This window comes from Phascolarctos cinereus, unplaced genomic scaffold (assembly GCF_003287225.1).
Source record: "Phascolarctos cinereus isolate Bilbo 61053 unplaced genomic scaffold, phaCin_HiC Scaffold_1;HRSCAF=81, whole genome shotgun sequence".
NCBI classification, from domain to species: Eukaryota; Metazoa; Chordata; class Mammalia; order Diprotodontia; family Phascolarctidae; genus Phascolarctos; species Phascolarctos cinereus.
The window spans coordinates 215,201,642-215,215,213 of NW_027555514.1; positions in this window are offsets into that span (position 1 = coordinate 215,201,642).

Consider the following 13,572-nt stretch of genomic DNA (forward strand, 5'->3'; position numbering starts at 1 on the left):
AAGGAGCTAAGCACTCCTTTACTTGTAGCAGAGTGGCTTCCTCCTTATATATACATTGGAGGAACTGGGTTTGGTCCCATGGAGTCAGTGGAGATTTAGAGCAATCTGAAGGGCTTGGTTTGCCTTGCAGCCATGCAAGATCTTTACGAGCCCCAACAATACAATAAACACTACACACCTAGCTCCCAGGATGGGGCCTGGAAATTGCTGCTCCTGCAAAATCCATTCAAGTGGTAATCAGTTTACCAAAGATATCTCTCTTCATCAAACTCATCTGATGTTAGGGAAGCAGGACCCCAAAACTCCTTTCCTGATACCTCTGCTTGGTCTTTCATCAATTTGCCTTGAAGTTATGCCAACTCCGTCTCAGAGCTTTGCCTTTCACTCCACAAGAAGGCTCCTCCTACAGCTCCACGCACCAGCCCATATATTGCAGGAGGACATCCTCATCCTCCTCATGCTTTCAAACCTGACTCCCAGCTCTCCCTAGGCTCCCAGCTCACCAGATCAATTACCCCTCTTTCATTGCCACAGATTTTCAAGTCCCAGCCCTTCTAGGGGGATCTTTCTACTCAAATCAGGGACTAGTTCACCCTTAGGTACTGCTTTCTTGACAATAACACTGTGAAATTGTTCTCCCATTTTCCATTCAAGGACAGTTCCAGGATGGAAGCTCAGAGAGGTCCAGCCTAGTTCCCTGCCCACATAGCCAGCTAAGAAAGATCAGTGCCAGGAAGCAAACTCAAGTCTCCTGATTCAAAATTAACACTCTTGTCCACCATCCCAAGGTTCTTCTCAGATTGATCAGGGGATATGTGCTGCACTTGTATTCCAGAAGACCTGAGTTAGCTCACTCAACTTTTTTATTTTTCCTCAGTTTCCTCATCTATAAAATGGGAACAAAAAGAGATACCACCCTCCCAGGTTAATGTGAGGATCTGATGAGATAACATATAAGTGCTTTGCAAACCTTGAAGCATGATATAAATGCTAGTTACTATTATGTGACAGCTTCCTTTAATTCTCTCTCACCTTGGGCACAGTATTCCTGTAACTACTGTCTCCATAAGTATCATCAGCTACACATTAAACTCCCTTCTCTCTTACTTTTGGCCCACCTCTGACATAAATAGGCTAGTGACCATTGATGCTTTGTTTTCTGCATTTCCTTCTGTGATCTCTGTTCATTTATCCACATCAGCATGCCTTTTCTCCTAAGTTCCTAGATGACAGAGAATGTCTCAGTGGGCTTTTTAGAGGAGAATGGTATCCAAAAAAAGACCTTCCCCCACATCCTGAAGACTTGAACTTGACACTCCTCCCTCTCCCCCCAAGTTCAAGTAGCACTGACTGGACAGAGATCCTGGGTCAGTTTCCTTCTCTATACAACAGGGACAGAAATTCTTTGCTCCCTGTTCCAGTTAGGCTGGTGAGAGGATCAAGCAAAATTGGGCCCTTAATGGGCTCTGTAAACTTTAAAGGGCTATACAGAGGTCAGCTATTGTTTGCTCTGAAGAGTGCTAACACTGCCCACTATCCCCACCATCCCCACCCACCCCACCCCCATGAGATGCCTGCTTTCTGATGCTGAGAATCTGTCTGCAAGAGAAGGCAACTGCATGGGTGCTTGTCTCAATGTAGACAGAAGGCAGAGAACCAAAATAAGGACCAGTGCACATGCTCCAAGCCTGAGCAGAGTTGGGATGGCAGCCTAAGAGAAACCAAGCATCTGTTCTCTGGGTTCAAGCAAGTCATGCTTCTGACATGTCCTGGTTCTCATCATTTACCTCTCAAAGCTCTCAGCAACGCCCTGAGACTAGAATGTGCAGAGAAGGTGCCAACCTGCTTTGGCAGAGGAAGGCTCTTTACCTGGGAACTCCCTGTGCCAATGAGATTGCAGGCCTAGGCCATATCCCTTCTCTCTCTAACAAAATCCTTTTCTGTTAGATTTCACTGGACTTCATCAAGAAGGAACTCTGAGTTTCCTACCAGAAAGACTTTTCCCATGGAAGAGAAGGAAGGATACAGAAAATTCAATGAAACAGTAAATTGCGAATGCTCTTAAGTCCAGAAAAACAAGTCATATAAACATTATGGGAAGGAAAGCAGCCTAAACATTGCAGTTTTGTAACAAAGAAGCACCAAATCACATCCCTTTCTGAGCCTTCCTTTTTCCACATGTCCCCAGAGCAGAAAAGCCTAATGGGAGGTTAAACATCTATCCAAGGCACTGACCCAGAGCATATGTAAAAAGAAAGAATTTAAACTGGGTTGTAAGTTGTATTGATTAATAAGAAGAGAGTAAAGCATGGTTGACTTTCCAAAGCAAAGTTTAGAAGAAGGAAGGAATCCCAAGCTTGAGGAATGATCCTGTTCATCACTTTGAAAGGCAGAGCTCCCATTTCATTTGAGCTGTTGGGTCTTAGCCAGAGTGGCTCATCCAAGCCAATTTATGGCCAGGGGGTGGGGGAGGTGGGAAGATAGCCATTAGATATGGCCTAAAGTTTAATAGGAGGCACTTCGAAATCCGATTTGATGAACTCAGATTTGATTCTCTACTGTCCTCCCTCTACTCAATAGTAAATAGTGAAATATTCTCCAAACCAGGAAGACTTGGGTTCAAGTACTGAATCTGAAATATTGACATGTCACCTTGGTCAAGTCACTTCTCTTCTCGGTGCAATTCTCTAAGAGTATAAGTAGCAAAGATGGTGCCATTCTGCATTGTTAGGAGTTTCCTCATCCCTCAAATTCCCTGTACCAATGAAATTATGGATCCAGTCCCTACCCTAATAGGTTCACTCTGTTTCTTCATTGTGTTACTTATTTGTGTACGTGTTATCCTTCCACTCCTCCCCTTAACCTTACCATAGAATGTAAGCTACCTGAAGGCAGGACTTATTTTGTTTTTGTCTATGTCTTTAGTGCCTAGCATGTAGTAGGCAACTAGTAAGTGCTTGTTAAATGACTTATCATGGAGGAGCTGAAATCAAAAGAACCTTTGAGAAAGATAACCTTTGCTTTCTGTGTTTCCACTTGAATGACTGTGGCAGAGAGCCTGGCAAGATGCTTTTTGCTTTGGCTTGTTTACACATCTACCAAACGTGAATGCATCTGACTCGGGAAACCACAAAGAACTTTCTGAAGAGAGCAACACTGGACCTGCTTAATAGGCAATAGACGCACTGAGATGTGGAAAGATCAGAAGCCTGTGCAGCCTCCTATTATCTGACTTCTTGGAAAGCTGGTGCTCTCACCAGGCTGGTATGAAACCACAACAAGATACAGCAACTAAGACTACATTCAAATGACTTCTAAGAGTCTTGCAGAAGTTGCCTGCTGTGTCTCAAAGTTATCTATTGGTTATCAGAGAAGTCAATTTTCTGGAATAAGAGATATGCAGGCTGATAGGGGCCACCCTACAGAGTAAAAATAAATCCCATTTCTTTTTCACTTTTAATGAAGTGGTAAGCCAAGTAAGTAAGCCCACTGGGTAAGCCCATTGTATAGAAAAGTAGGGGCAGCTAGGTGGCACAGTAGATAGAACACTGGCCCTGGAGTCAAGAGGACTTAAGTTCAAATCCAGCCTCAGACATTTACTAGCTGTGCAACTTGTGCAAGTAACTTAACCCCAAGTGCCTTCAAGGAAAAAAAGAAGTAATAGTGGCAGAGGGTGATAAGAGTATTTATCATCGTCATTCTTCCTCATTGGACACAGAAGTTTAGAATTGATCCTTGCTCTCAAAGAGCTTAAAGTATTGTTGTTGAGGCAAACCTTTAAGCAATTAAAGAACGACACAAAAAGAAAAGGAAAAGAAAAGTAAACTGAGCCTCAGAAAGCAAACGTGACTGTCACGTTCCCATGCTCCTTGAGGTTAAAAGACTCAAACCTCAGTCTTCTGATTCAGTTCAGGATTCTTTCCACTACACCCAGACATAAAGATGTCACTCCTCTCCTTCCCCACCCCTAGACACCAAGTTCTATCCTTCCCCTCCTTCCAAAAGCTATTCCCCTTCTCCAGAAAGGTCTCCTCCATCTAGGCTGATCTGATATTTAGGGCTGTATCCAGCTGCTCTTGGTTCTGCCCTTGTTTTTGTGTTTCGGTATCATGGCTACAGGATGGCTTCTGTACCATCCTCTCTCTTGGTTATTATGAGTAATTCCAGATTTTGCCCCCATCTTGTAACATTGGAGACCTGGGAGGACACACTGGATGTGGCAACCTTTCTTGCATCACTCTTTCTGTCACAAGACCAAATATCTTTCAGCTCAGCATACTCCCTAATGATACATATCACTGGAGACAATCAGGTTCCTTCTAGCACTTTTGAAGGATTATACAGATTTTATCCCTCTGTGAATGAAATCTGAAGAAAAAGGATGGATTCCCACCAATTCTGGTCCTTTGCTCTGGTCCTGAGCTCTCCCATCACCATAGGCAATTACTGAGAAGATGGACAAATCTTAAGACCCACCACATGATATATGAGCATGTCATAGCCACTGATTAATTGATTGAGCTCCCGCTTTGTGCAAGGCTGATCCCAAGCATGAAGGTAGAGAAGAAAAAACAACGCAGAGAATAGAAAATGCAGGTATTGGAGAGGGGGCAGACATCCAACTAGCTGCACATGATGTATTGAATCACGCTGTCTTAGATCTGAAGGGGACCTTAGAAATCACAAGAGAATTATAGTGCAATGTAACTAAAGTCAGAAAACCGTGGCACAAGGGAAAAAGCATCTTTCTTATTTTCAGGCTAGTAACTTAAGCACCCTGCACCTCAATTACTTCAACTGCAAAATGGGGTGGGAGGTAGCCCAGACAGTCTCTGAGGTGCCTTCCACTTCTCTATCTATTATCCTCTAAAGGCAGGTTCATGTCTGGGCTCTGACACTAACTGGGTGTCTAATTCTAAATCTATGAACCTCTCTGAGCCTCGGTTTTTTCATCTATCAAATAGGAATGAATATAATTTAATAATGAAAGCAGGAGATTAGACTAGATGAACTTTAAGGTGCTCTACATTTATGATCCTGTGATCTTCCTCGCACTCTTTACCTGGAAGACCCATTATGGGGCAATACTTTATATATGTAGAATTCTACATAAATGTAAATTGTTTTTACTGAGTCCAATTCTCTCATTTAACAGATAACAAAATTGACCTAAAGCAACTTGTCTGAGGTCACAGAGTTGGTGGCAGGGTAAGGGATCAGAACATTAATTTCTAGTGGATTGTGCTTCCTATGACATTCCTATGGCATGTCATAGGAAGCACAATCCTATGGCATGTCATAGGAAGCATGTCATAGGATTGTGCGTCCTATGACATGCCATGACTATAGCTTTTAGGGGAAATTAAATAAACATATAAACACCACCAACCCATCAAGTTCATAAAGCATCTACCATGTGCCCATTTTGACAAGTATTATTAGGAGACCATGAACTTATGCTGAGAGAGTGGGCCAAAAGTCTAAATAAGGGTGGATGTTCCTATGCATCTGACACATTCACCCACTTAAGATCACAACTCCAAGTGCTATGCATGAGTTAAACAGAGACCAAATGCTGGAGCATAATCTTTTCCCACACTCCTATCCCTGCTTTCATGATTTACAGAAGAAGAAATGTGGAATGTAAATTTCATGAGAGCAGGGACTTCGTATTCCCTGGAACATTGACTTGCACCTAGTAGATACTTAATAAATGCTCTTTGACTTAAATTGACATTTTATTCCCAACCAGAATTCCATGTTTTGAACACCTCTTGTATCCATTGCCTAATCTCAAACTTGTGAAATCACCACTATAGTCCAGGTCCTCATCATCTCTCCTGTAATAGCCTCCTAATTAATCTCTCTTTCCTAGTCTCACCCACCTCCAGTTCAACTTTCAGTTGCCAATATAAGCTTCCTAATTCATTGGGGTGACCATGTCATCATGCTACTCAAAAGTCTTCAGTGATTCCATATTGCTTCTAGAGCGAATGACAACTTCTCTGTTTGGTATCAAGTCTTTTGCATCATCTCCCACCAATCTGTCTTTTCATAAATTGTCTCCTGTGTCTAGAATGCACTCCCTGTTCACATCTACCTCTTAGAATCCTTAGCTTCCTTCAATACTCAGCTCAAATGCCACCCTCCCCTGAAGTCCCTTCTGATGCTCCCCTACCCCTTTCTCAAATTATATTGGCTTCTTTTATCTGTTTATACATGGTATTTCCCTCTAGCATACAAGCTACCCAAGGGCAAAAACTGTTTCTTTTTCTTTTTCTTTGTCTTTGTAACCCCAGCACCTAGATGGCCTCAGGGGTCATCTAGTCCTACCTCACTTCTGCCTCCATTTTACAGATGAAGAAACTGAGGTCTAAGGAGATTAAAAAGCTTACCTAAAGTCATATGGCTAATCATCAGAAGCAAGATTTAAATCCAGGTCCAGTGACTCCAGAATCAATGCTCACTCCCCTGTACAATAACTTTTTTTGTCATTCCCAGTGACAGTAGCAATCATTTGATAAATGCTAGTTAAATTGGATTAGATAGAAATGAATTGAATTAAACTGAAAAATCTTCAATACTTCTGAGATCATTGATGTCATCAGTGTCAAAGTTACCTCTTTCTACCAATACAAATCTCTCCATACTTGAGTGAGACATGAGAAAAACCATGGACCTCTAAAGTCTCTTCTGATGCTGAGGTTCCTTGAGCCTAGGAGTCTGTGACCAGTCTAGTGCATAGAAAAGTCTTCCTTATACTAAGTTGTCATCTCCCTCCCTAGAACTTCCACCTGCTCATCCTGGTTGATCCCTCTAGAGTTGAAAGCAACAATTGAGTTGATTATCTCATGAGATAGAAGTATCCTTCTATTGGTGTCTGCCCTTTTGGGGATGAGCCTCTCTACTCTTGGTAAAGTTGGTCCTCAGAAGACAGACCTACAGGGCCCTGAAGTAGAAACCTCTTCTGGATGATAAAGCCTATCAGAATTTGTGCTCCACTGACATAGAACCCAGAGTCACTCAAGAACCCAGGGTCAGCCACATTGTGATGAGACATTATAAGAAGACAATGGAGAAAACAACAAAAATAATGAGAGCAAATATTTACATGGCTCTTTGAAGTTTATAAAGTGCTTTATGCACATTACCTCATTTAATTCTAACAACCACCCTCTGACATAGATACCACAGGTAGAATTATCTACCTATGCTAATTATGTATAAGCTAAAAAAAAGAGGATGAATGAGTATGTACAGCAAAAGAAGAAAGAATGAGAAAACAACCTGATGTTCTGTCTAAGGTCTGGATATTTACTAATTTAGAGACCTTGGGCAAATCATTAACCTCTCTGGGTTTCAATTTTCTCACATATAAAATGAAGGTCTTGGACTAGATGGTCTCCAAAATATTTTCTAGCTCTGAATTAATGGTCTCATGTTTCCCTGTACACTCAATGATTGTTTTAATTTTAATTTAGTATTTTATTTTCCCCCCAATTACATCTAAAAAATTTAACATTCATTTTTTAAATTTTTTGAGTTCCAAATTCTCTTCTTCCCTCCCCTCCCCTCTCCTTGGGAAGGCAAGCAATTTGATGTCGGTTGTATATTGCCTCAATGATTGTTAGGTTCCTATGGGAGAACTATTCTACAATCCAGCCTGCCCAAAACCATGAGGACAATCTCTAGTATGGCCTTCTGCTGCTCGAGATGAAACCCAGGATTCCTGCATCATTTCCATAAATCTTATTCCACAATCCTCTCCTCTAACAAGTCTTCCTAAAATGACCCGACTCTTTCCTATGCTCTCCTCCTCTCAATCCTGCTCCATACAGATTCCCCCACTCCCAATCCTATTTCCAGAACATAGCAATGATTTCAAAGGTCCTATATGACGAGTTGGCCGCCTCTTCAGCTAGCTTAGATTTTCAAGCTTCCTCGAACAATATAACCCTTCCACTTACCTCACCCACTTATTACTCATTTCCCCTGAACAAAAACCCTCCATGCAGACTAACCCATCTCACCTACTGTCCATGTCTCCTCTCTTTGCCCTCATCTATAATTCCCTCCCCGCCTCTCCTTGGTTTTGAATATGCATTGCCTGTTTCCCTTGACTGATCTATATCCCTCATTTCCTATGGGGAAGACTTTCTTGACTTATGGCTGCCCAACTAGTGGCTTACTTCTGCATTTTATCTTGCATCTCTTCTTTATGCAAATAATTCTAAATATATTTGTACTTTGTGATATATCATGTTATTTCTCTCTGTGTGCTCAATTCATGTTCCCTGACTAGATCATAAGCAACATGAAGGTAAGATCTAGGTCTTCTACTTCATAGAGTTCCATAATTTGGAAAGTACTTTGGAGATCATCTAGTCCAACTCCTTTACCGATGCATGAATCCACTCTTCAAACATCCCCAACAAACTGTCATTTAGCTTGTGCTGTGGCACCACTGGTGATGAGATACACCATCTTATGAGGCAATCCACTCTACTGTAGCTCTCAATTCCAGAAGGAGCAACCAAAGCCAGAAGGTGGGAGTTCTGGGGAGGAAGATGACAGCTCAGTATAAGGAAGATCTTTCTACCCACTAGACTGACTGCAGACTTATGGATACAAAGATTCTCAGAGTTAGAAGGGGATTTGAATGTCATCTAGTCAAACCCTATCATTTTACAGATGGGAACAGAGGCCCGGAGAGATACAATCTCACATGTGAGTCAATGGTAGAGCTGAGATTAGCACCGAGGACTATTGCCTTTGTTTTTTCCACTGTACTGTGTCCAACACCATGAGCTGGAAAGTCTGTGATACTGTGAGCAATTCTGATGGTTAGAGTGTTCCTACTTAGACTAAATCAACATCTGCCTTCCTATAATTTTCATTGACTTATCCTTGTCCACATCTCTGAAATAAAACAGTATGTCTAAATAAAGACATACAAATTATATTTATTTTGTCACTATCATCACCACTATTGCCACCACCACCACCACCACCACCAAGAGTGCCTAACACAGAACATGCAGCGAGTACTCAATCAATGCTGGCTAACAGACTGACAAAACTGCTGAGATTTGAGAAACTCCCATCTCCCATACCCAGGGCTTGTCATTCAGCATAGGGGCATTGTTGAATGGGATGTAATAAATTGAGACTTTGGAAATGGGCATAAGTGGGTGGGGTGATGGTTTGAGGGATATTTTGAGGGAAGAGGCTGAGGAAAGAGATGGGGTGAGAAACATGCACTGGCAGGCCACATCAACCCAATGGGGCCTAGCCTCAGGGTTGGGAGAAGGTAACAAACAAGGAACAGGGAAAAATTAAGTTTGGGTGGAGTAGAGGGGAGTCAAAGACAATGGCAGGGAGGGCCAGACTGAGGAAGGATGTTGAAAGCTGACAGCTAGAGGAGGAGGAGCTAGGACTTCTTCTGTAAGAGAAGAGGATGTCAGAACAGAGGCACAGAACTGGGGGAAGCACCCACCTGGAGTGCAGGGAGAAAAGAAGCTCCAAGAGACCGATAAAGAAGATGGAATAGGAGAGAGACAGAGACAGAGAAAGGCAGAGAATCAAGAATGAAATATGGAAATGGAAAGTCTCTCTTGCCTTAAGAAAGGTTTACATTGATTTAGGAATTGAGAGAGAGCCTGTATGAGATGAAATATTCACCAAGATAAGATGTCTCAACTGTTGGTGGACAGATGTACTTTGGGGATCAGCAGAAGGAATGATGAAAGATGGAAGAGAATTCTTGGAAGTCTTGTGGACCTTCAGCTTAATGCTGACAATGTTTAGATCAAGTCAAGGTTAGAGCTACCAAAGTTAGAATTATCATCAAGTTGGGACTAGAGTCTTAATTACTTATCAGTGTTAGGGTTATTATGGTTATTAGTTAAGAGTTATGATGAGTTGGGGTTAAGGTCCAATTCAATTCAATCAGCATTTATTAAGTGCAAGGTACTACACTAGATGCTGAAGATGCAAAGACAAAACTGAAAAACAACCCCCACCCTCAAGGAACTTACATTCTGTGGAGGGAAACCTACATGTAAACAGATACAAGTAGATGAAAGATAATTTGATAAAGAAGAGAAGACTCACAAGAAGGAAGGTCAGGAAAGGCTTCAAGTAGAAGACAGCACTTAGCCTTGAAGGAAGCTAAGATTCTAAGAGGCAGAGGTGAGCAGAAGAACCCAGTCTAAGCACAGAGGTGAGAGCTAAGATGACAACTATGTCAAACAGAAAGTAGAACAGTTTCCTTAGAACATGGGATTCTAGATTTAGAGAAAGACCTTACAGGCCATTGAGTCTCTCATTTTATAGAGGTTAAGTGACCCTAGGCAAGTCACTTTCTGACTCCAAGATCACTGATCTATCCACTGCACCATCTAAATGTTTACAGGTTGCTAGGGTTACTAAGTCTGGCTTGTTTCCTCTTGGGATTTAGCTTAGAGTTCTTTTCTGGGTTGAGGTTAGGGCTAAAGTTTAAAAGTAGTTGTCATTTACTGTTTTTATGCATCTAGTGCTAGATGCTCTCACAAGAGACAGGGAAGGGTGAAGAAACTTCTAAACAGTAGACTCCACCGATTGCAGAGAAATGTAAGTAATGTGGAGAGGACTCAAGAAAATCCATAGGTATGATGGAAGGTCTGGAAAGGAAAATTGATGGAGAAGGTAAAATGAGTTGGGATGGTTTGATCTTAAACTTTGAAAGCAATGAAATAACTTTTCTATCCATAAGTCTCCACTTATTGGACCATCACCACTCTACCGTTCTCCATCCCCATCTTGAAGTGAATACAAATTAGAGCCAGAAAGAGCCTGGATTCACTTGAGAAAAACTCTTCTCCACAAGCAGGGATGTTGTAGACTGGGAACAAAGAAGGAAGGACTGTGGAATGGGTTCCCTGGAAGCCTTAGAGAACTGCGCAGGATTGAATTTGCTTAAGATGCTTTAAGTGAAAGAGGTGCGTGAAGTCTGGGTCATGGATTTGATGGCTTCTCTTTAGAAGTCCCTTTTTAGGCTTACAATCAGGTCAGCAAGACTTGATTTATTCCAATGGTCCAGAGCCCAGTTACCTGGGATCTTAGCCCCACCACTGATGTGAACTTGTATCTGACTATTTTCTCCTCACACTGAGAAGTTGGTGTTAGTAGAGAAGCAGCCGGCCCTACCATGGGAGCTGCACCCACCTTAGCACATTTCTTAACTTAAAGACCAGATCTAAGACCAAACAGTTACATGTGCTTATGGCAAGATGAATTTTTAGAGGCTCTTTTTTTCTACTTAGAAATATCCTAGACAAGGAAGTGAACATCTTGTCTAAGATTGGATGAAACTGGATGCATAACAAATTGACAAGAACTCCTCCCTCTAGAAATCTCCTCCAAAGATAGAAATCTCTCTCAGTTGGGGAGCTAATAGAATTAAAGGTAGATTCCCAGAGTGCCCCTCCCCAAGAACAGCCTGACAGGGAGGTGCAGTTGGCAAGCTGTGCCCTGGGACTCATGCTGCCCTGGGCACTGTCTACCTCCCATATGAATTATGGGCTTGGCCTCCTGATGCTCTCTCTCTTGCAGCACCCACATTGGTTTGTAAGGGATGGAAGATTTCAAGGGGGATTTCTCCAGTGCCCAACAGGAGCATTCATTCATTTCTCCTGGGGTGTCTTCCTTCTCTCAAAGCATTCTGAGGTCACCACTGAAGGAATCAGGAGGGGAACTCATTATCTCCTGCTGGATGGTGGCAATGCCTTCTGGCCAGCCTCTGTCTAGATACCATCAACCCTACAGCCAAGCATCAAAAATCACCTTCCTCAAACACCCTTGTGGTCCCATTATCTCCCTTCCTCAGGCCACTGTAATGTCTCCTTTTCATCCACCATTGTATGCAAGCTTCCTACTCAAAAACCCCCTCTACTGATTATGGGATCATGGGATTTGGCCCTAGAGGGAACCTTAGAGATCATCTAAGTTGTCCCTCATTTAACAGAAGGAACTGAAGCCCAAAGAAGTTAAGACCAAGACCAAACATGTAATAAGTTTAGAGTCAGGATTTGAACCCAGTGATAATGAAATTTTATACACAATTTGAGATCATAAAATATTGTTCAAATCCTAGCTGTTTCTTACTACCTGTATGAGCTTAGACAAATCATTTAACTTGTCTGTACCTCAGTTTTCTCATCTATGAAATGAAAGGGATGGACAGCATAATTTCTAAATTCCCTTTCAGATCTAAATCGTATAATCCTATTATCTTTTGACTCTAAATTCAGGGTTCTCTCAACTCCTGACACATTGTCTCCAACTCTCCTAACTCTTCCACCTCCACTTCACCCAACCCAGTTCTTAATACTCCTTCCAGTAAACTGTCTACCCCATGATAAGGTCAGTCAGGTATCACTATCTGGTCCCACTCCAGATTGCCCTCATCTACACCCACTAGCTATGATAATGGAGTTGCCAGGACACCAATTTCTAGGACAGTCACCAAGCCTTACCCAAGAACGGAGGGATGGACAAGATGAGCTCTGTTTGACTTATGCACCTCCCCCCAACCCCACCCCAGAGAAACAAAATAAACATTTAATCTCATGTATTTTCAGGGCACTTATATTGGAAAGATGGGACTTGTTTTGAGACTCTAGCAAATGCTTTTCTCAAATCTGTTTCATCTCCATCTGTCACCCAAAGCATGACCATTCACCTCCTACCAGAAATAATCAGATAGGGGTTATAGCATACCTGAAGATATTTACTGTGGGGAAGACATGGGAAAACTTTGGAGGGATTCTCCCCCTCTTCTCCACCACATTTGGAATGCTATTAGGTGGGGAGGGAGGTACCTCCACAGTTGACTAAAAAAAGGAGGATATGAAAAGATCCTCTAAGCAATTGTTATGGACTCTGCCTCATATCATTATTCTCTCTCCCTCTCCTTTCCTTCTCTCCATCCAGGCACTCCCTTTTCTTGTTTGCTTGGGGTTTCTCCTCCTACCCAGCCTATGGCTTGTTACTGTCAATGGTTTGGGCACTGATTGGTTGTCTCTTCCTCCACTCCTTCCTGGTCCCACCCTAGCCAGATGTTGCAAATTTACCCTGAAGTCTGAAGCTGAAGCCAAGAAGTACAGAGGGGAGTGGATTAAGTAGACACTAAAAATATTTTTGTTTGTGATACAATGGAAAATGTTCTGAGATTAGTCCTCAGAAGAACAAGGCTCCACCACCAACTCACTGAGTATTTATAGAAGAGTTACTTGATCTCCCTCGATCCATTTCCTTGCTGTAAAATGAACATAAGATACAATGGAGACAGGCAATGTGGTAGAATGGACAAAGTAATGGATTTGAAGTCAAGGGTTCCAAGTTCAAATCCCGCTTGTAATAATTATGACTTGCAGTGGTTAACCATCAAATCACTTAGCTTCTCTGTACCTCGGTTTCCCCTTCTGTACAGTGAGGTAGTTGGATTACATATGGTCTCTAAGATCCCTTTGTGCTCTCTGTCTATGATTCCACAACCTACTAAACTCACTTCATGGGGCTGTAATGAGGATC